Source organism: Oncorhynchus mykiss, chromosome 16 (assembly GCF_013265735.2).
Source record: "Oncorhynchus mykiss isolate Arlee chromosome 16, USDA_OmykA_1.1, whole genome shotgun sequence".
NCBI lineage: Eukaryota > Metazoa > Chordata > Actinopteri > Salmoniformes > Salmonidae > Oncorhynchus > Oncorhynchus mykiss.
The window spans coordinates 55,432,312-55,457,127 of record NC_048580.1 but is presented as its reverse complement, the minus strand read 5'-3'; the positions used below and the strand labels follow the sequence as shown (position 1 = coordinate 55,457,127).

Here is a 24,816-nt window from a genome sequence, read left to right as displayed (position 1 = left end):
TTAAGATACATCAATGCACTGTCACCTGATTCTCAGACAGCCCTATGACTCAGAGCTGTATGTTACAATGATGTCATCAATTTCTCTGTGTGTCTGACCTTTGTGATATTTCTCTCTCTCTCTCTCGTTCTCTCTCTCTCTCTCTCTCTCGTTCTCTCTCTTTCTTTCTCTCTCTCTTTGTCTCTCTCTCTTTCTCTCTCTCTCTCTCGTTCTCTCTCTCTCTCTTTCTATCTCTCTCTCTTTATCTCTTTATCTCTCTCTCTCTTTCTCTCTCTCTCTCTCTCTCTCTTTATATCTCTCTCTCGTTCTCTCTCTCTCTCTCTCTCTTTCTCTCTCTCTCTCTTTCTCTCTCTTTATCTCTCTCTCTCTCTTTATCTCTCTATCTCATTCTCTCTCTCTCTCTTTCTCTCTCTCTCTCTCTCTCTCTCTCTCTCTTTATCTCTCTCTTTCTCTCTCTCTCTCTCTCTTTCTCTCTCTCTCTCTCTCTCTCTCTCTCTTTATCTCTCTCTTTCTCTCTCTCTCTCTCTCTCTCTCTCTCTCTCTCTCTCTCTCTCTCTTTATCTCTCTCTTTCTCTCTCTCTCTCTCTCTTTCTCTCTCTCTCTCTCTCTTTCTCTCTCTCTCTCTCTTTATCTCTCTCTCTCTCTCTCTCTCTCTCTCTCTCTTTCTCTCTCTCTCTCTCTCTTTATCTCTCCTTCCCCTCTCTCCTCCCTCACAGGTTGTTCAGTGTAGTTCTGGAGGTGATAACCAAAGAGGGTGATGCGGGGGCTCAGGGGGGTAAACCAGGAGGCTTTGACGTCAAGGCCCTCCGAGCATTCCGTGTGCTCCGCCCCCTCCGTCTTGTCTCAGGAGTACCCAGTGAGTCGCCATTGTGCCAGAACATGTCTTCACTATGGAGATATGTTACCATGTTTATACCATATGAAGAGTTTATTTCCAAAATGCCAAACACCAATTTTTTTTTTTCATCTTTTTAAAATATTGCTTATGGGAACCTTCATGTGTGTGTAAAATATGACTATTCTCAGATAATTCATTCATAGATTTTAGATGTGTATGAAAATGTTTTTTGGGCGGACAAAATGCTATATATCCATTGTTTAGCTAGAATGGAATATTTGATTGTGATAATTGTTAGCTATCTTAAGATGAATGCACTTACTCAAAGTCACTCTGGATAAGAGCTTCTGCTAAATGACTAACATGTCAAATGTTTTACATACAGATCCCATATTAATGTATTGAATTATAATTACAAAAATAAAACATATATTGATGTCACAATTGTATAATTTGTACATTGCTTTATTAAAATGTGGTTATTTGTTACATTTGACTGTGTAAAACCTAGCAGTACTACTTACGTCACTGTGAGTGAGGTGGATATATAGCATTTTGGGAAAAATATGATTATTTGTCTCTCTGAAATGAAACCATCAAGTGAATGACTTAAAACAAATACATGTCATTGAACAACCCCGTTACATAATTAGAATGGTGTGTTTTTTCACTCTCTCTTTCATCATTTCTTTCAGCAATAAAAGCTCATTTACCTGCATTTCTGAAAATAAATATATACTGTAACATTTTAGAATTAAAATCTTCATATGTCTCTAGTTCAATTAGACATTTTCATTGATACCTGTGCACAGTCTGAAATCCATAGGCATAAACATCAATAAATAGTTTAGAATTAGGTTTGTTATGTCCGCATAGCATTATACTGTGTGTGTGTGTGTGTGTGTGTGTGTGTGTGTGTGTGTGTGTATCTGAGCCCTCTCTCTCTGTCTCTGTCAGGTTTACAGGTAGTGTTGAACGCCATCATTAAAGCCATGGTTCCTCTGCTCCACATCGCTCTGCTAGTCCTCTTCGTCATCATCATCTATGCCATCATCGGCCTGGAACTCTTCATCGGCAAGATGCACGCCACTTGCTACCTGGTGGGCACCGGTAAGGACCTGCGTCCGTAATCTGTCCATCTCAGTCCTCCTCTGTCTGTCACAAGTTAAACTCTTTCCATATTTTGATGCACGTCAGCTCTACATAAAAAGACAGACAAAAGTTATGCTGCATTTAGATGATGGATGCAAAAAAAAGTTGTACCAGTCGGAATAGCGGGACAAGAAAGCAAGGAAGATGGTGCCGGAAAAAGCAAGCCTGCACAATGGTGTGTGTTGCTATAGTGATTTCAGTAAACAATCAGTGCAAATCAACATCCGGTAGAAAACAATGCTATGGCAGACGGCAAAAGTTTCAATATTTTAACTCTGGCGGCAGTCCTGTCTACCGTGGTGGCTGAAGGCATTCACCGCCAGCCCTCAGCGGCATTTAGGTCGTTCTCTCATTGAAACCAATGGCATCCTGTCTACCGTGGTGGCTGAAGGCATTCACCGCCAGCCCTCAGCGGCATTTAGGTCGTTCTCTCATTGAAACCAATGGCATCCTGTCTACCGTGGTGGCTGAAGGCATTCACCGCCAGCCCTCAGCGGCATCTGGGTCGTTCTCTCATTGAAACCAATGGCATCCTGTCTACCGTGGTGGCTGAAGGCATTCACCGCCAGCCCTCAGCGGCATCTGGGTTGTTCTCTCATTGAAACCAATGGCATCCTGTCTTACGTGGTGGCTGAAGGCATTCACCGCCAGCCCCCAGCGGCATCTATGTCGTTCTCTCATTGAAACCAATGGCATCCTGTTTGCCGTCTACCTCGTGCATCTAAACGCAGCATTACTGATAACCAATACTGTAGAAAAACACTAGGCTCAATCCTTTTGTGACTGATATGAATCATCTGTCTGTACAAACCCCAAGACTTCAGTCACTCACTAGTTGAAATCGGCTTTGATTCAATATTTAATCTGCTGACAATCATGACCCTTATTCTAGCACTCAGTCCCTGAATATGAATGAATATGAATGAATATTACTTCCAGTCAATCAGGGGGATCTATATGAAACATGTATATGAAAGCTAGATGACATTGTTTCATTTCTCAGCTACAATAATCTGGTTTAATAGTGGGGAGTTGATGGACAACATGTGTATTGCTCTTTATCTTTGTTACTTGCTTGTTTACATCCCTGTGGTAGTTTAGAAGCAGCAATACAGGGCAGTTCAGGGCAGGGTAGACCCAGATCTCTGCTAGCTGTAATCCGGGGCTCTATGCTGATGTTTGCCCTTGAGAAAGGCACTTACCTGGGACTCCTTCTCATCATCATGCTATTAGAAGCGATTATGGATGAAAGGAGATGTAAGCCATGTCAGTTGAGCAGATGAAGTGGAACTGCAGGGGGTGAATTTATGAATGTAATGTGTGTGATTATGAATGTAATGTGTGTGATTATGAATGTAATGTGTGTGTGATTATGAATGTAATGTGTGTGTGATTATGAATGTAATGTGTGTGTGATTATGAATGTAATGTGTGTGTGATTATGAATGTAATGTGTGTGTGATTATGAATGTAATGTGTGTGATTATGAATGTAATGTGTGTGATTATGAATGTAATGTGTGTGTGATTATGAATGTAATGTGTGTGATTATGAATGTAATGTGTGTGATTATGAATGTAATGTGTGTGATTATGAATGTAATGTGTGTGTGATTATGAATGTAATGTGTGTGATTATGAATGTAATGTGTGTGTGATTATGAATGTAATGTGTGTGTGATTATGAATGTAATGTGTGTGTGATTATGAATGTAATGTGTGTGATTATGAATGTAATGTGTGTGATTATGAATGTAATGTGTGTGATTATGAATGTAATGTGTGTGATTATGAATGTAATGTGTGTGTGATTATGAATGTAATGTGTGTGTGATTATGAATGTAATGTGTGTGTGATTATGAATGTAATGTGTGTGATTATGAATGTAATGTGTGTGATTATGAATGTAATGTGTGTGATTATGAATGTAATGTGTGTGATTATGAATGTAATGTGTGTGTGATTATGAATGTAATGTGTGTGTGATTATGAATGTAATGTGTGTGATTATGAATGTAATGTGTGTGATTATGAATGTAATGTGTGTGTGATTATGAATGTAATGTGTGTGTGATTATGAATGTAATGTGTGTGATTATGAATGTAATGTGTGTGATTATGAATGTAATGTGTGTGTGATTATGAATGTAATGTGTGTGATTATGAATGTAATGTGTGTGTGATTATGAATGTAATGTGTGTGTGATTATGAATGTAATGTGTGTGTGATTATGAATGTAATGTGTGTGATTATGAATGTAATGTGTGTGATTATGAATGTAATTTGCATGCAACATCAGCAGGGAGTTAGGGACAGTGAGAAAGGTTGTGTGTGTGTGTGTGTGTGTGTGTGTGTGTGTGAGAGAGAGAGAAAAAAAATGCCTCTGATGTGCTAGTGTCCCATAAGAATAATGTGTTAAACACTGTACTGTACACTATACATGTATACATATAAAATGTGTATCTGTAAACAAGAGTATGTAAGCTAAACTAGACAAAATGGTTTGCTTTATAAAGGAATAAAAAGCCACACTTCTCTGTGCGTCCAAGTGTTTTTTCACACCTCTGACTGTATTTGATATTCTTGTTGCCCTCTGATGTTTTGTGTCATTGTTTACTAAGCTGGCATTCCATGCGGTGCGTTATTGTTGTCCATGTTTAGTAACTTCTAACTATTCTCCTTCCCTCTTTCTCCCATATCTCTCCCTTCCTCTCTCTCTTTCTATATCCCTGTAGGCATTCTGGCAGAGGAGGAGCCTGTTCCGTGTGCAATGTCAGGCCATGGGCGCCAATGCATGATGAATGGGACTGTGTGTAGAGAGGGATGGCATGGCCCCAACGGTGGCATCACCAACTTTGACAACTTCCTGTTTGCCATGCTTACTGTTTTCCAGTGTATCACCATGGAGGGCTGGACTGATGTTCTCTACTGGGTGAGGCTGCTGCTTCATGAACCACACCCAGCTAGCAACTAGTTAGCCATCTCTACTCACAGTAACACAGAGGTTTCAACAGGGTTAGTTTAGCGTCATCGCTAATACTGGATGAGCTCCAATCAAATCCAACCTTTAGAACCTATAACATGTCAGACTAGAGGTCTCCAACTTCTTGGACCCGTACCAAGATGAACCTGGGGCTTTCCCATTCGGAGCCGATATGCATGAATACATTTTTAAAATATAGAAACACGTTCCAAACGGACCCGAGGACAACTAGACTAGTATAGACCTAGTCGGATCCAGACCCAGGTCAAATCCGAGTGAGGGAAGCAGCAGAAAAGTGTTTAAGCTACTTTATTAACCAGAGTTGATAAAGTGTGAGGTAGAGAGAGGTGACGCTCTAGCAGGGGCTGTGCTGTGTGTAGGCTACTGTGAATGTGAGCGAGTGACACAGGGAGGAGGGAGGGAGAGACGACAGAGCAATCAACCAAGCCGGCTTGTGCTATAGTATACTAATAGCTGCCATAATCTAGGTTATTTTTCATTCAATATGATTACGTAGTACCTGTCTTGACTGTATTAAGTTGGGAGAAGCTAGTTACGCTAGCTAGCTAGGTAGCTAGGCTAATTGATGCTGCACTCGTCATCAGCTCCATTCAGAATATAAAGTAGCAGCCTACCTGTTCTCGGTTGTCGTAGCCTATCCTTTTTTCTCTCACTTTCTCTCTCTCTCACTTTCTCTCTCTCTCTCTCTCTCTCTCTCTCTCTCTCTCTCTCTCTCTCTCTGTCCCCTAACCCTGTCCCCTAACCCTACCGCTGTCCCTGAACCCTGAACCCTATCCCTGTCCCTGAACCATACCCCTGTCCCTGAACCTTATCCCCTAATCCTACCACTGTCTCTGAACTCTGAACCCTACCTGTGTCCCTGAACCCTATTCCTGTCCCTGAACCCTGAACCATGAACCATACCCCTGTCCCTGAACCGTACCCCTGTCTCTGAACCCTATTCCTGTCCCTGAACCCTGTCCTTGAACCCTGAACCATATACCTGTCCCTGAACCCTATTCATATTCCTGTCCCTGAACCATAACCCTGTCCCTGAACCATACCCCTGTCCCTGAACCCTACCCCTGAACCCTGAACCCTATTCCTGTCCCTGAACCCTACCCCTGAACCCTACCCCTGTCCCTGAACCCTACCCCTGAACCCTACCCCTGTCCCTGAACCCTACCCCTGAACCCTGAACCCTTTTCCTGTCCCTGAATCCTACCCCTGAACCATACCCCTGTCCCTGAACCTTACCCCTATCCCTGAACCATACCCCTGAACCCTAACCCTTCTCCTGTCCCTGAACCATACCCCTGAACCCTATTCCTGTCTCTGAACCCTACCCCTGAACCATACCCCTGTCCCTGAACCCTATTCCTGTCCCTGAACCCTACCCCTGTCCCTGAACCATACCCCTGAACCCTATTCCTGTCCCTGAACCCTGAACCATGAACCATACCCCTGTCCCTGAACCGTACCCCTGTCTCTGAACCCTATTCCTGTCCCTGAACCCTGTCCCTGAACCCTGAACCATATACCTGTCCCTGAACCCTATTCATATTCCTGTCCCTGAACCATAACCCTGTCCCTGAACCATACCCCTGTCCCTGAACCCTACCCCTGAACCCTGAACCCTATTCCTGTCCCTGAACCCTACCCCTGAACCCTACCCCTGTCCCTGAACCCTACCCCTGAACCCTACCCCTGTCCCTGAACCCTACCCCTGAACCCTGAACCCTTTTCCTGTCCCTGAATCCTACCCCTGAACCATACCCCTGTCCCTGAACCCTACCCCTGTCCCTGAACCATACCCCTGAACCCTAACCCTTCTCCTGTCCCTGAACCATACCCCTGAACCCTATTCCTGTCTCTGAACCCTACCCCTGAACCATACCCCTGTCCCTGAACCCTATTCCTGTCCCTGAACCCTACCCCTGTCCCTGAACCATACCCCTGAACCCTATTCCTGTCCCTGAACCATACCCCTGAACCCTATTCCTGTCCCTGAACCCTACCCCTGTCCCTGAACCCTATTCCTGTCCCTGAACCCTACCCCTGAACCCTACCCCTGTCCCTGAACCCTACCCCTGAACCATACCCCTGTCCCTGAACCCTACCCCTGAACCATACCCCTGTCCCTGAACCCTACCCCTGAACCATACCCCTGTCCCTGAACCCTATTCCTGCTCCATCTCTTCTTTCCTCTTCCTCTCTTGCTTTCTCTTCTCTTCTGACTGACTCTCCCTCCCGCTCTATCAGTACTGCCCTCTCTTCTTTTCGTTCATGTACCAGTTACCATGGTGATGCGATGCTAATGAAGCCATGGATGGGGTGAAGGTGACAATGCGAGTGGAGGAAAGATGCAGCCACTCAACAGACATGAAAGGGATGGAGTGGGAGCTGAACACAGAGGAGGAATGGAGAGATGATTGGCAGATATTTGACCTCCCCTCCCCTCTATCTATGGTCTGCTCACACATCTATACTCTCCTGTGTGTAGTGTCCTGAGAGACAGATTCTTTATAGCAGTGGTAGGAAATCTTTTCTGCGCTGTGGGTGCAGGATTTTGCTCCAGCCAACTGTAACACAACCTGATTCATAGTCTTCATCAACAAATGAGCTGTGTTACTGTTTTGGGTGAAGTAAAAGCCTGCACACACAGTTGTCTTAAAGAGAGAGTCACTGAAAAGAGGAAATAACACAACTTAGTGTATGTAAACTTCTGACCCACTGGAATTGTGATACAGTGAATTACAAGTGAAATAATCTGTCTGTAAACAATTGTTGGAAAAATTACTTGCACAAAGTAGATGTCTTAACCGACTTGCCAAAACTATAGTTTGTTAACAAGAAATGTGTGGAGTGGTTGAAAAACTAGTTTTAATGACTCCAACCTAAGTGTACGTAAACTTCCGACTTCAACTTTAGGTGGCTGATCTAGTTTTCCCCGGAACTTCACGATTGTCCTCTAAAGCTAACTGTGACTGTTTTTGTTGTTTCAGATGAATGATGCCATGGGCTTTGAGTTGCCCTGGGTTTACTTCGTCAGTCTGGTCATCTTCGGCTCCTTCTTCGTTCTCAACCTGGTTCTGGGAGTTTTAAGCGGGTAAGACATTAGAATCATCATTGTCCTATATACTGAACATATGCACACATACACACACACGAGAGTGCACACACAGAAATACACACATAGAGGGAACAGGTTTCTGAGGTTTTGTCTTTGTGTGTGTGTGTGTCCGTCCACAGAGAGTTTTCCAAGGAGAGAGAGAAGGCCAAGGCTCGTGGAGACTTCCAGAAGCTGAGAGAGAAGCAGCAGCTGGAGGAGGATCTGAAGGGCTACCTGGACTGGATCACTCAGGCCGAGGACATCGACCCTGAGAATGACGAGGAGGGGGACGAGGAGGGGGGAAAACGCATCCGTGAGTCCTCCTACCTCACCACCCCCTTCACATCTCATTCCCCTCTGTTCTCCTACCTCACCACCTCCTTCACATCTCATTCCCCTCTGTTCTCCTACCTCACCACCCCCTTCACATCTCATTCCCCTCTGTTCTCCTACCTCACCACCCCCTTCACATCTCATTCCCCTCTGTTCTCCTACCTCACCACCCCCTTCACATCTCATTCCCCTCTGTTCTCCTACCTCACCACCCCCTTCACATCTCATTCCCCTCTGTTCTCCTACCTCACCACCCCCTTCACATCTCATTCCCCTCTGTTCTCCTACCTCACCACCTCCTTCACATCTCATTCCCCTCTGTTCACCTACCTCACCACCCCCTTCACATCTCATTCCCCTCTGTTCTCCTACCTCACCACCCCCTTCACATCTCATTCCCCTCTGTTCTCCTACCTCACCACCCCCTTCACATCTCATTCCCCTCTGTTCTCCTACCTCACCACCCCCTTCACATCTCATTCCCCTCTGTTCTCCTACCTCACCACCTCCTTCACATCTCATTCCCCTCTGTTCTCCTACCTCACCACCTCCTTCACATCTCATTCCCCTCTGTTCACCTACCTCACCACCCCCTTCACATCTCATTCCCCTCTGTTCTCCTACCTCACCACCCCCTTCACATCTCATTCCCCTCTGTTCTCCTACCTCACCACCTCCTTCACATCTCATTCCCCTCTGTTCTCCTACCTCACCACCCCCTTCACATCTCATTCCCCTCTGTTCTCCTACCTCACCACCTCCTTCACATCTCATTCCCCTCTGTTCTCCTACCTCACCACCCCCTTCACATCTCATTCCCCTCTGTTCTACCTAGGTTTAGATGTTATTAGGATCCCTATTAGCCGACGCCAATGGCGACAGCTAGTCTTACTGGGGTCCGACACAAAGGAGAAGACATACCAAATTAAATATATTACAACTGACATACATTTAAAAGATTAACATGTATTGTGTGTGTTCGTCTATCACTTCCACATACATGTCAGTACATGCACACAACACGTAGGTCACATGGGGGAGAGGCGTTGTGCCGTGAGGTGTTGCTTTATTTGTTTTTTGAAACCAGGTTTGCGGTTCACTTGTGCTATATAAGATGGAAGGGAGTTCCATTCAATCATGGGTCTGTATAATACTGTATGTTTCCTTGAATTTGTTCTGAACCTGGGGACTGTGAAAAGACCCCTGGTGGCATGTCTGGTGGGGTAAGTGTGTGTCAGTGCTGTGTGTAAGTTCACTACAACAATTTGGAATTTCCAACACATTCGTGTTTCTTATAAAAACAACAAGTGATGCAGGACTTGCTTAATGGAGTGTGGTGTCCAAAAAAAAAAATCTCTTTCTCACCGGACAGACCTCTCCCCATCTTTACAACCAGACCTCTCCCCATCTTTACAACCAGACCTCTCCCCATCTTTACAACCATTGAATCTATATGTTTTGATCCTGACAGTTTACAATCTATGGTCAAACCAAGTAATTTAGCCCTCTCAACTTGTTCAACAGCCACACCATTCATTACCAGATACAGCTGAGGTCTAGAACTTGTACCAAATACAATGCTCTTAGTTTTAGAGACGTTCAGGACCAGTTCTTTACTGGCCACTAGGGCTGACACCATTTAGTCGACTGGTCGATTGTTTGGTCGATAGGCTGTTGGTCGACCGAGATTTCTTTAGTCGAGCAGTCAACATGTTCTTATTTTTTCATGGTGCACAAGACACCTGTCTGATTCTCAGTGGTCTAATCCACTGCGGAGGCCACGAGGATGGTACTTCACACTAAGATGTGATACTGAAACTGTATATGACTATATTATGTCAAAATAGTGGTGCAAATCTAATATTTTGAATATTATTTTATAACAAATGTGATTTCTCCTGCGTTGGATACAGTCACTGTCCACAGTTCTGAAACTTCATGTTCAGTGCGCCGTAGAATTGTCGCCTTTCCCTATGCATAATAGCAACGTTAAGCAGCATATTGGGATTGGCGAGCAATGTGGCGGAGGCTGCAGCGACGTTAGATGAGAACAGCCCTGGCCTTAGTTGTCTAACGAAAGTGAGAGAGAGAGGAAACCCCATCTTAATTAGGTCTATAATCAACAGCCTAACTGTTAAATGTACCTGGCTTTATAAATCATCCATATCTACAGAAATAAGACAGATCCTGCTACTGTTTGAGTGTTTGTTTAATATCCTACTGATTCTGTGAGCGCCAAGCCTCATGCAACGGAAAAATGTTGGATAAAGCAATTTCACAGATTCAGCTGCTTTTAATATTTGCTATGTTGTAATAAAGCCTTAAAAAAATTGTTACAACAGACTGGTATTACTTTTAATGTATTTAGTGTTGTTTACACGGTTCCAAACAGGCAGAAACAGGATGTCATCTAACAGCACCTGTTTGTCACAGATAATATACACGCAGCTCTCGCTCCTCCTATACATTCATTCTTTGAAATGCAATCAAGCATTTTAGTTGTTTTATTTTATTTTGAATTTACCCCTTTTTCTCCCCAATTTCGTGGTATCCAATTGTTAGTAGTTACTGTCTTGTCTCGTCGCTACAACTCCCGTACGGTTTCGGGAGAGACGAAGGTCCAAAGCCATGCATCCTCCGAAACACAACCCAACCAAGCCTCACTGCTTCTTAACACAGCGCACATCCAACCCAGAAGCCAGCCGCACCAATGTGTCGGAGGAAACACCGTGCACCTGGCGACCTGGTTAGCGTGCACTGCGCCCGGCCCGCCACAGGAGTCGCTAGCGCCCGATGAGACAAGGATATCCCTACCGGCCAACCCCTCCCTAACCCGGACGACGCTAGGCCAATTGTGTGTCGCCCCACGGAACCTCCCGGTCGCGGCCGGCTGCGACAGAGCCTATTAAATAAATATCTCTAAATCCAAAATTTGGCAGAGGTTGAAAAGCCATATCACATAAAGAAATTCAACAACAGGTTATGGTCAATAACATCAAAGCCTGCACTGAACTCTAACAGTACAGCTCCAACAACCTTCTTATATGTTCAACCAATCATCAGTCATTTGTGTCAGTGCAGTGCATGTTGAGTGCTCTTCTCCAAAAGCATACTGAAAGTCATGCTGAAAGTCTACTCTACCTTGTCACCAGCACCTGGCCAGCAGTGTGGTTCAGAGACAGAGACAGAGGTCTAGGTTTTAAACAGGTTGGAAATAAATCTGTTTTTGGAATGCAATAATGGGTGTTTGTTCCCTGTTGGTTCTACCACCTGTTCCTGTGATGTTATGTCACTGGATCATATTGCTATTGATCCCAGGACTTCCTGAGAAATTGTTATCATTCTGGGTAAACCAAATGAAAGTGAATGTCATGTCTGCTGCTTCAGCCGTAACACACACACACACACACACACACACACACATGATCTCGCACACACACACACACACACAGACGCACACACACAGGAATGATGATGATATGACTTCAATGGAAGAAAGAGACAGTAATCCAAATCCTCTTTATGTAAGCGTGTGCAGCATGATGCATGACGACACAGCGCTTCCTGTTGGGATGAGACATTTGCTATTGTAGGTACTCTATTTATACAGAAGTAAGTGGACAGCCCTTCAAATTTGTGGATCTGGCTATTTCAGCCACACGTGTTGCTGACAGGTGTATAAAATTGAGCACCCAGCCATTCAATCTCCATAGACAAACATTGGCAGTAGAATGGCCTTACTAAAGAGCTCAGTGACTTTCAACGTGGCACCTTCATAGGATGCCACCATTCCAACAAGTCAGTTCGTCAAATTTCTGCCCTGCTAGAGCTGCCCAAGTCAACTGTAAGTGCTGTTATTGTGAAGTGGAAATTATCTAGGAGCAACTACTGCTCGGTTGCAAAGTGATAGGCCACACAAACTCACAGAACGGGACCGCCGAGTGCTGAAGCTCGTAGAGTGTATAAATCCTCTGTCCTCGGTTGCAACACTCAATACCGAGTTCCAAACTGCCTCTGGAAGCAACGTCAGCACAATAACTGTTTGTCGGGAGCTTCATGAAATGGGTTTCCATGGCCGAGCAGCCACACACAAGCCTAAGATCACCATGCGCAATGCCAATGCTAGAGTGGTGTAAAGCTCACCTTCATTGGACTCCGGAGCAGTGGAAACATGTTCTCTGGAGTGATGAATCACGCTTCACCATCTGGCAGTCCGACGGACAAATCTGGGTTTGGCGGATACCAGGACAACACTACCTGCCCCAATGCATAGTGCCAACTGTAACGTTTGGTGGAGGAGGAATAATGGTCCTGGGCTGTTTTTCATGTTTCGAGCTAAGCCCCTTAGTTCCAGTGAAGGGAAATCTTAACGCTACATCTTACAATGACATTCTAGATGATTCTGTGCTTCCAACTTTATGGGAACATTTTGGGGAAGGCCCTTTACTGTTTCAGCATGTCAATGCCCCCGTGCACAAAGCGAGATCCAATCAGAAATGGTTTGTCGAGATTGGTGTGGAAGAACTTGACTGGCCTGCACAGAGCCCTGACCTAAACTCCATTGAACTCCTTTGGGAGGAATTGGAACGCCGACTGCAAGCCAGTCCTAATTGCCCAACCTCACTAACGCTCTTGTGGCTGAACGGAAGCAAGTCCCCGCAGCAATGTTCCAGCATCTAGTGGAAAGCCTTCGCAGAAGAGTTGAGGCTGTTATAGCAGCAAAGGTGGGACCAACTCCATATTAATGCCCATCATAGTGTATGTTGACTGACTGACTGACAGACGGTGTGTGCATACATGGATGCACGTTTTAGTGTGCAGAGAGAGAGAGAGAGATATATTGGCTGTAGTATCCATCTCATCTGGGCAATTTTTAGTAGACATAATAGGCACATCAGTGATGCTATTGTTCTATTTTTGTCTCCCCCGTCATTAACTGTAAAGCCTGGGAGATCTAGAGAGTTAGACTAATGCATGCCGGTAGGTTTGAGTGCCTCATCTACGGTATCAGCAGTACTCTCACTATTGGGCTCTACAATACAAAATATGTATGGATGTGCTGTTTCTCATTGAGTTTGTATGGGACATTAGTTGAGCTGGTTGCTACTGTAAACAAACACAGTAAATACTATGGCAGTGTCTTATCAGGATCAGGATAACCCAAACAAAGTCCATCCTCAATAATGGAAGGTTTCATTTCAGATAGTGTATTTATACATGTTCAGTAGCAGTGTTGCAAATGCTTTGGCTTACAGCCAGTGAAAGTAATGTGAATGAGGGTTCTTGGCAAACATGACTCAGTGGTAGAATCCCTTGAGGCCTTGAGGTGTCTGTGTGAGTCTGTTTAAAAAGAGATGATTGTGCCTCCCGAGTGGCGCAGTGGTCTAAGACACTGCATCGCAGAGCTAGCCGTGCCAGTAGAGATTCTGGTTTTGAGTCCAGGCTCTGTTGCAGCCGGCCGCGACCGGGAGACCCATGGGGCGGCGCACAATTGACCCAGCGTCGTCCGGGTTAGGGGAGTGTTTATCCCATCACTCACTAGCGACTCCTATGGCGGGCCGGGCGCAGTGCAGGCTGACACGGTCGCCAGGTGTACGGTGTGTTTCCTCTGACACATTGGTGCGGCTGGCTTCTGTGTTAAGTGGGCATTGTGTTAAGAAGCAGTGCGGCTTGGTTGGGTTGTCTTTCGGAGGACGTACGAGAGTTGCAGCGATGAGACAACCCCCCCCCCCCCCCCCCCCCCCCCCTCTCCCACTGCTCTGCCTGGCACTGCCGCAGCCCTAGCTCCAGCCATCTATCTACCCACTGGTTTTTAGGTCACCACAGAAAGCTTTATTAGTGCATATCTGTATAGAGTATAATCTGTCACTGTTGTTAGATTATTAGACCCCTCTATGTCAGTTGTCTATGTGTGGTGTCTAGGTACCATACTTTACCAACCCTCTTTCCTTAATATACATGTTTTAATCTACGTAGACTTCAACTCTGTGTGGCCCACTAGCTGCTACTAATAGATGTCCTTCTTCTTCTTCTCTCCTCTGCTCTACAACTGCTTCTTCTTCTCGCCTTCTTTCATGCCTTCCAGTTATTGGCTTCTCTTCTCTTTTTTCTCTTATGTTTTGTTTAGTGCTTCTCTAGCCTCTTCCTAACTGCTTATATAGTAGTAGATATCTGTTCTCGCTTGTTCTCTACTGACTCACTGCTCCCTCTGCTGTCTAAATGCATGTACTGCATGCCTTTAAAACACCAAGGCGTGACACTGGCTGACCTAACGGAGAAGAAGAAAGGGAAGTTTGGCTGGTTCAGTCAGTCCACAGAGACACAGGGTAAATTGGGTTGTGTGTGTGTGTGTTTTTTGCCCTCCCTCCTTTGCTTGCTTGTGCTTTGCTACTAGTTTGATGTGTTCTTGTCCAATTGTTGTGTTCAATCCTCTCTACAACTACTCTTCATTTCACTCAATCAGCCTCTTCATTAGATCTGTGTCCTCATGTCCTGACTCTTTGGTAAAGTAGGATAAGATTTGTGAATCAAACATCAGTATTTTGAGACACAACCAGCAGGTTTAAGGCTTCTAGAGGTTACGAGAGGTCATGTGCATGTTGTACTGTAACCTAGAACTCTCCGGAACTGGACCATAAGTGAATAAGGGAAATATTGTCTGCAAATGTAAACACATTGATATGTTGACTATGGAAAGGGTATGCATATTTGTAAACAATCAAAATAGATAGATTGCCTTGTAGACATGCATTGTGGGGTCATTTTGAGTCATTCATTGCCATTTCTTTTATTTAGTTAATTTTTATAAGCCTTGTTTTTTTTTACTCCATTCCTGTGCACTGTGATTTCGATTTTTCCTTGAGATATTTTGTGGAGTACTTTTGACCTTGTACTTACTTATTCATAAGGTTTGTACAGCATCTGCACAGATCCACTACTAGCATAACGTTTCTAACCCTATCAGAAACCACACTATTGTTATCCCATTCACATAGTAAACAGCATGGATGATCTCTGCAGCTGCTGCAATCAGCCCTCTGTATTCTGACAGCCAATGATGGTCCCCAAAGAGCCCTATACTGAATGATGAGGATATGAAATCATGCCATGTTTACTAGATTTAAACTACCCAAAACACTCAGGCATAAGTAGGATTGGGTTGGCTACTTTTTAAATGTAATCTGTTGCAGTTACCTGTCCAAAATTGTAATCAGTAATGTAACTTTTGGATTACCCGAACTCAGTAACGTAATCTGATAACTTTTGGTTACTTTTTGGATTACTTTCCCCTTAAAAGGCATTAGAGAGAGACAAAAAGGATCCATCAAACGCATTTGACGTGTCATCCTAGTGTTCTCTGACTTGTGGTCAAACCTTTTTCAATGCTGAATTGAATGTCATTGAGAAAACAGAAAGGTGTCATAATGTATTTTGTTCACAAACATCCTTTCTGAATTTAAATGCAATCCAAGAAGTAATCATCTAGTTTTTCAAAAGTATCTGTAATCTGATTACAATATTTTTGCTGGTAACGTAACGGATTACAGTTATAGCCTTTTAAAAATCAGATTACATGTAATCAGTTACTCCCCAAACCTGATCATAAGGGTTCTTTAGGTTGGAAAGTCAGAGCCATAGTTCGACTGGATCTCACCTTACTTCCTGTGTTTGTGTGATGTCACAGCAAGCAAGCCCGCCAGCGAGACAGAGTCTGTGAACACTGACAACCCCAACGGAGAGGACGATAAGGCTAACTGCTGTGGACCACTCTGGTGAGTCTGTCTGTCTCTGTCTGTCTGTCAAGGTGCAAGGTTTCTTTCTACCTGAATAGACTTAAAAAGCTTCTGTAATACGTCATTCATGCAAATGGAATTAACAATATGATTCTTCATTTCTTCAGTCAGAAAATTATCAAATCAAAGTACAGGTCAGTCCTCTGTCAGTACTATGTGTCATTAGTTGTTTTGCATGGCCCTGATGCACATTGTGGAAATTCATCGTCACTCGCTTGTGTTTTTCCCACACACACACTCTGTCCATCCTGATCAGTCACTGCACTCCTGCTGATGTCCTCTTCGTCATCATCCACATCTTCATCATCCTCACCATGTCTGCATTTTGTTTAGTCTGTGACCCTGACATTGTTTAAGATATTCTGTCTAACATGCATGATTTCATTCCAGTTCACAATTAACCTGTTCATGAAATCCTGTGATGATCAACCAGTATGTAACACAACTTCCTGATTCGAGTCAGATTGTGACATCATTTCCTCTCTCTTGAAGTCGGCGATGGCGTCGCTGGAACCGGTTCTGCCGCAGGAAGTGTCGTGTTGCCGTGAAGTCAGTGTCTTTCTATTGGCTGGTGATCATCCTGGTGTTTCTCAACACGCTCACCATCTCCTCAGAGCACTACAACCAGCCTGACTGGCTCACGGAAGTACAGGGTGGGTAGAGGATCAAAATGTTATTTCCCAATCACGTAGTTTTAGCATAATGTGTACTTTACAGTGTCCTTCTCAGAAACCCACAGGATACTTACTATGTTATCCTTGAATCTTACAATCTACAATGCCATTGTACTACAGTAGTGCCCTTGATAATCAGACAATACCTATGACTTACCCAGCTACTGTATCTGCTGCATACAGTAACCCTTCCTACCAGATCCCCATAGCAGTGATCTTTATAACTGGAAAATGTTGTACTGTAATGTCTACATGCTGATGTCTGCTGCTCTCCAGATGTGGCCAACAAGGTTCTGCTGGCTCTGTTTACGTGTGAGATGCTGGTGAAGATGTATAGTCTGGGCCTGCAGGCCTACTTCGTGTCTCTGTTCAACCGCTTCGACTGCTTCGTGGTGTGTGGCGGCATCGTGGAGACCATCCTGGTGGAGCTGGCCATCATGTCTCCCCTGGGCATCTCTGTGTTCCGCTGTGTCCGTCTGCTACGCATCTTCAAGGTCACACGGTGAGACTGGGAGACTTCAGGAGAGGCTGGACATAGACTGACGTGGTGGAGGTGTAATTTTGGCAAAATGTTTACCTCTGTGATACATTCACGTCACATCTCTTTCTTTGCTCACTGGTTTTGATGCATCATATACTGTTGGAAGAATGTTTATCAGTCTCTCGGTATGTGTGCTTGCATGCTTGCGTATGGGTTGTTTGTGCATTCATCTTGACCTTCTCTTTCTCTCTCTGCCCTGTAGCCACTGGGCATCTCTCAGTAACCTGGTGGCATCGCTGCTCAACTCCATGAAGTCCATCGCCTCCCTCCTGCTCCTGCTCTTCCTCTTCATCATCATCTTCTCTCTGTTGGGCATGCAGCTCTTCGGCGGCAAGTTCAACTTCGACGAGACGATAACTAAGAGGAGCACCTTCGACAACTTCCCCCAGGCACTACTCACAGTGTTTCAGGTAGGACGACTCTACCTGTTCCTGGCTTCTCTCACAATGATTATTGACATAATGAAAATGTGATGACGTTATAATGGCGTTGTAATAATGTTGTGTTATGACGTTGTGGTAACATTGTGATATGACGTTGTGATAACATTGTGATGACTTGTAATAATGTAATAGTAATATTGTAATAATGTCGTGATGGCGTTGTACTAAAGTTGGGATGACGTTGTGTTACACTGTGTTGTGTGACTCAGATCCTGACAGGCGAGGATTGGAATGCTGTGATGTATGACGGCATCATGGCGTACGGTGGACCCTTCTCCTCAGGCATGGTCGTCTGCATCTACTTCATCATCCTCTTTGTCTGTGGAAACTGTATCCTGTTTTTAAAACATGTAGAACACATGGCTTCAGCTGCCCCTAGTCATATAGCATTTAGATCAGTATTATCCACTGGTTCAAGAGAGACGCAATACTTGCCGGCTTTTGTTCCACCCCAGCACTAACCCATTTGACTCAGCTAGTCATGATGAGTTGATGAGTAGTTTCTTTGTTTGTTGAATCAAATATGTTAGTTCTGAGCTGGAACAATAGCCGGTACACATTGCTAGCCCACAGGATCAGGAGTGTAGAACAGTGCATTACACTCAAACGTTAGGTCAATGTTGTATCTCCGTTGCCCTTAAGTCCAGTTTGTAATCAGACATCCTGCTGAACGTCTTCTTGGCCATCGCGGTTGACAACCTGGCAGATGCAGAGAGCCTGAACACAGCCCAAAAGGAGGAAGAGGAGGAGAAGGAAAGGAAGAAGAGTGCCAGGTAATGTCAGCACTGTCTTACTGAAAGAGAGGATGGTCTGTGTTTTTCTGTTGTTCCTCCTGACCCGTCGGGATGTTGTCTTGTGTTTGGGCTCTTTTTTTTCCAGAGATGACACTGATAAGATGGAGGAGCTGAAACCTGAGGACCAAGATGGGGATCTCAAGGTAATCGGAGTAGCTTTTAGATTGGGGTTTTAGAAAGTCACAGAAGAGCAATCCATAACCACACAGAGGCACCATTAGACAAAATATTTTGTAATGGTGGCCCACTTAGAATGATAAATTCTAAATAAATACATTTTAAATAATTATAGGCCAATCTCAAAGCGGTCACCCCTGGTGAAAATACTTGAAACCCTTGTGAGTGAACAGCTAAAATAGTTTTTATTTACTAACTATATTTTATCAATGTACCAATCGGGCTTCAGGGAGAAGCATAGCACAATTACAGCAGCCATGAAGTTTTTAAATGATATCACTGAAGCCATTGACAAAAAACAGCACTGTGTCTCACTTTTTATTGCTCTCTCTAAGGCTTTTGATACAGTTGATCATGCTATACTGAGGCAGTGATTGTCAAGTGTAGGTCTTTCAGAGCATGCAGTTGCATGGTTTGCTAACTATCTGTCTGATAGAACTCAGTGCTCTCAATTTGATGGGCTTATGTCTGTTAAATTGTCTGTCTTTAATGGCGTGCCCCAAGGCTCTGTACTTGGTCCTCTCTTATTCACTATTTATATAAATAAAGACAAAATTGTCCAAAATGCACAACTTAATTTTTATGCTGATGATACTGTTATTTACTGTTGTGCCTTGTCTCTTACAAAAGCTTTCCAGAACTTGCAAACTGCTTTTTATACTGTTCAACATACCTTGTGTCAATTGAAGCTTATCCTCAATACTGACAAAACTAAACTAATGGTGTTTTCTAATGCAAGAAATAGACCTCTGAACCTTTCACCTATTACTACCTGTCAGGGCAAGGAGATTGAGGCTGTAACCTCATATAAATATCTTGGAATTTTAATTGATGACGGCCTCTCTTTTAAATTGCATATTCAACAACTTACAATAAAATTGAAGCTGAAATTGGGATTTTATTTTAGGAATAAGGCCTTTTCTTTTGAAGCCAGAAGGTGGCTAGTATCAGCTAAATTTATGCCTTTACTAGACTATGGGTGTCATGCGTAGGTGTAATAGGTGGCAGGGAAGTCAGGCGCAGGAGAGTCAAATGGAGTGTAAAATGGAGTCTTTTAATAAAGTCCACGGAGTATGCTCCATAACACTAAATGTACATAAACATGGGTACGAGGACCCGACGCGCACCTATACAACAATCACACTACACTGACAATAAAACAATCTCTGACAAAGACATGAGGGGAAACAGAGGGTTAAATACACAACAGGTAATGAATGGGATTGAAAACAGGTGTGTGGGAAGACAAGACAAAACCAATGGAAAATGAAAAAAGGATCAATGATGGCTAGAAGACCGGTGACGTCGAACGCCGAGCACCGCCCGAACAAGGAGAGGCAACGACTTCGGCAGAAGTCGTGACAGTACCCCCCCCCCTGACGCGCGGCTCCAGCTGCACGTCGACACCGGCCTCGGGGACGACCCGGAAGGCGAGGTGCAGGGCGATCCGGATGGAGACGGTGGAATTCTGATAACATGGAAGTATCTAACACGTCCTCCACCGGAACCCAGCATCTCTCCTCCGGCCCGTACCCCTCCCAGTCCACGAGGTACTGAAGGCCCCTCGCCCGACGTCTCGAATCCAAAATGGATCGAACAGAGTACGCCGGAACCCCCTCGATGTCTAGAGGAGGCGGAGGAACATTACGCACTTCAGCCTCCTGGAGCGGGCCAGCCACCATCGGCCTGAGGAGAGACACATGGAACGAGGGGTTAATACGGTAATGAGTGGGTAGTTGTAACCTATAACATACCTCGTTCACTCTCCTCAGGACTTTAAACGGCCCCACAAACCGCGGACCCAGCTTCCGGCAGAGAAGGCGAAGGGGCAGGTTTCGGGTCGAGAGCCAGACCCTGTCCCCTGGTGCGAACACTGGGGCCTCACTGCGGCGACGGTCTGCGCCAATTTTCTTGCGCCATATGGCACGCTGAAGGTGGACGTGGGCTGCCTCCCAGGTCTCCTCAGCGTGCCGAAACCAATTGTCCACCGCAGGGGCCTCGGTCTGGCTCTGATGCCAAGGAGCCAGAACCGGCTGATACCCTAATACACATTGAAAGGGAGTAAGGTTAGTGGAGGAGTGACGTAGCGAGTTCTGAGCCATCTCTGCCCAGGGCACGAACTTCGCCCACTCCCCCGGCCGATCCTGGCAATAAGACCGCAGAAACCTACCCACATCCTGGTTAACTCTCTCCACCTGCCCATTACTCTCGGGGTGAAAACCTGAGGTAAGACTAACCGAGATCCCCAGACGCTCCATGAACGCCTTCCAGACCCTTGATGTGAACTGGGGACCCCGATCAGACACTATATCCTCAGGCACCCCATAGTGCCGGAAAACGTGTGTAAACAGGGCCTCTGCAGTTTGTAAGGCCGTAGGGAGACCGGGCAAAGGGAGGAGACGACAGGACTTAGAAAACCGATCCACAATGACCAGGATCGTGGTGTAACCCTGTGAAGGTGGAAGATCGGTCAAAAGATCGGTCATCCACCGACAGGTGCGACCACGGCCGTTGAGGAACGGGTAGAGGTTGTAGCTTACCTCTGGGCAGGTGTCTAGGAGCCTTGCACTGGGCGCACACCGAGCAGGAAGAAACATAAATCCTCACGTCCTTAGCTAAAGTGGGCCACCAGTATCTCCCGTCAAGACAGCGCATCGTCCGACCTATCCCAGGATGACCAGAGGAGGGTGACGTGTGAGCCCAATATATCAATCGGTCGCGGACAGCAGACGGAACGTACAGACGACCAGCTGGACACTCAGGGGGAGAAGGCTCTGTACGTGACGCCCGCTCAATGTCCGCGTCCAGCTCCCACACTACTGGCGCCACCAAACACGAAGCTGGGAGTATGGGAGTGGGATCCATGGACCGCTCCTCTGTGTCATACAGCCGAGACAATGCGTCTGCCTTAACGTTCTGGGAGCCTGGTCTGTAAGAAAGAGTAAACACAAAACGAGTGAAAAACATGGCCCACCTTGCCTGGCGAGGATTCAATCTCTTTGCCTGCCGGATATACTCCAGATTGCGGTGGTCAGTCCAGATGAGAAAAGGGTGTTTAGCCCCCTCAAGCCAATGCCTCCACACCTTCAAAGCTTCTACGACAGCTAACAGCTCCCGGTTCCCCACATCATAGTTTCGCTCCGCCGGGCTGAGCTTCTTAGAAAAGAAAGCACAGGGGCGAAGCTTCGGTGGCGTACCCGAACGCTGAGAGAGCACTGCTCCTATCCCAGCTTCGGATGCGTCCACCTCCACTATGAATGGCAAAGAGGGATCCGGATGAGCCAGCACAGGCACCGAAGTAAACAGAGTCTTCAGGTGCTCAAAAGCCCTGTTCGCCTCAGCCGACCACTGCAAGCGCACCGGGCCCCCCTTTAGCAGTGAGGTAATGGGAGCTGCCACCTGACCAAAACCCCGGATAAACCTCCGGTAGTAATTGGAAAACCCCCAAAAAACGCTGCAACTCCTTTACCGTGGTTGGAGTCGGCCAATTACGCACGGCTGTAATGCGGTCGCTCTCCATCTCCACTCCTGAAGTGGAAATCTGATGCCCTAGGAAGGAGATGGATTGTTGGAAAAACAAGCATTTCTTAGACTTGACATATAGATCATGCTCCAACAGGCGACCAAGCACCCTGCGCACCAGGGACACATGCTCGGCGCGTGTAGCAGAGTATATCAGAATATCATCGATATACACCACTACACCCTGCCCGTGCAGGTCCCTGAAGATCTCATCTACAAATGATTGGAAAACTGATGGAGCATTCATCAACCCATATGGCATGACCAGGTACTCATAATGACCTGAGGTGGTGCTAAATGCCGTCTTCCACTCATCACCCTTCCTAATACGCACCAGATTGTACGCACTCCTGAGATCCAATTTTGTGAAAAAACGTGCCCCGTGCATTAACTCAATAATCGTATTGATCAGAGGTAGCGGGTAACTATATTTCACTGTGATTTTATTAAGACCTCGATAATCAACGCACGGGCGTAAACCGCCATCCTTTTTTTTCACAAAAAAGAAACTCGAAGAGACAGGTGAAATGGATGGCTGAATGAACCCCTGATGCAGGGATTCAGAGATATATGTCTCCATAGCCTCCGTCTCCGCTTGCGACAGGGGATACACGTGACTCTTCGGATATGCAGCGTCTACCAGGAGATCTATCGCACAATCCCCCCGTCGATGGGGTGGTAATTGAGTCGCCTTCTTTTTACAGAAGGCGAGAGCCAAATCGGCATATTCGGGGGGAATGCGCACGGTGGAGACCTGGTCTGGACTTTCCACCGTAGTAGCACCAACGGAAACCCCTAAACACCTACCTGAGCATTCTCGCGACCACCCTGTGAGAGCCCTCTGTGGCCAAGAAACAGTGGGGTTATGACAAACTAACCAGGGTAGGCCTAGCACCACAGAATACGCAGGAGAATCAATAAGGAAAAGACTAATCTTCTCCTTGTGACCCTCCTGCGTTATCATACACAAAGGTGCGGTTACCTCCCTGATAAACCCTGACCCTAATGGTCGACTATCTAAGGCATGAATAGGGAAAGGCATATCCACAGGAACAATAGGGATCCCTAAACTATGAGCTAGACTTTTATTAATGAAATTCCCAGCCGCACCCGAATCTACTAGCGCCTTATACTGGGAATGCAGTGAAAAATCAGGAAAAGAGACAGAGACAAACATTAGTGCAGCAGAGGGCTCTGGATGAGAATGGTGCCTACTCACCTGGGGTGACGCCAGAATGCCCTGCCTGCCCTCTCTATTCCCAGAGGAACCAACCCGGCACCGACCAGCAGTGTGCTCTCTGCGACCTTGAATGGTGCTCGAGCGGGAACCCCCTCTGGTCTCCCTGCGCACCATCCCTCCCAATTCCATAGGTTCGGGAGAGAGGGTGCGGGAGGATGGAACAACCAGACCCCGATCTAGACGTCCACGAGTAGCCAGCATGTTGTCCAGCTTGATGGACATGTCCACCAGCTGGTCGAAGGTGAGGGTGGTGTCTCTACAGGCCAGCTCCCGACGGACGTCCTCGCGTAGACTACAACGGTAATGGTCGATCAGGGCCCTGTCGCTCCATCCAGCGCCGGCAGCCAAGGTCCTAAACTCCAAAGCAAAATCCTGTGCACTCCTCGTCTCCTGCCTCAGATGATAGAGAAGCTCACCCGCTGCTTTGCCTTCAGGTGGGTGATCGAATACTATCTGGAATTGGCGGGTGAACTCCTCAAAATGGTCCAGCGCCGCATCCTCCCTACTACACACAGCGCTGGCCCATTCCAGGGCTTTCCCGGTGAGGCATGAGACGAGGGCGTAACTCTTCTCACGGTCAGATGGTACTGGGGAGGCCGTGGCTAGATACAAGTTCAGTTTAAGGAGGAAACCCTGGCAGCCGGCAGTATCTCCGTTGTATCCCGTAGGTAGGGATAAATGGATCCTCGATTCCGGAGAGGAAAAATCGTTCACGGGAGATTCCGGTTGTGGTGGTGGTGGCGCTGGAGAAACTCCCTGTCTCTCCCAGCGATCCATTTTCATGAAAATGTGATCCATGACGGAGCTGATAACGTCAAGCTCCCTAGCTTGTTCCTGAACGCGTTCCTCCAGCTCCATGGGCATAGTGTCCTCTCCTGCTGACTTCATATATTTGGTCAGAGATTCTGTCATGCGTAGGTGTAATAGGTGGCAGGGAAGTCAGGCGCAAGAGAGTCAAATGGAGTGTAAAATGGAGTCTTTTAATAAAGTCCACGGAGTATGCTCCATAACACTAAATGTACATAAACATGGGTACGAGGACCCGACGCGCACCTATACAACAATCACACTACACTGACAATAAAACAATCTCTGACAAAGACATGAGGGGAAACAGAGGGTTAAATACACAACAGGTAATGAATGGGATTGAAAACAGGTGTGTGGGAAGACAAGACAAAACCAATGGAAAATGAAAAAAGGATCAATGATG

General features: G+C 45.9%; 1 pseudogene; it reads left to right on the top strand.

The window, feature by feature from the left end:
• The window catches only part of LOC110491111, a 119,473-nt pseudogene that overhangs the window by 59,982 nt on the left and 34,675 nt on the right, over positions 1–24,816 (top strand).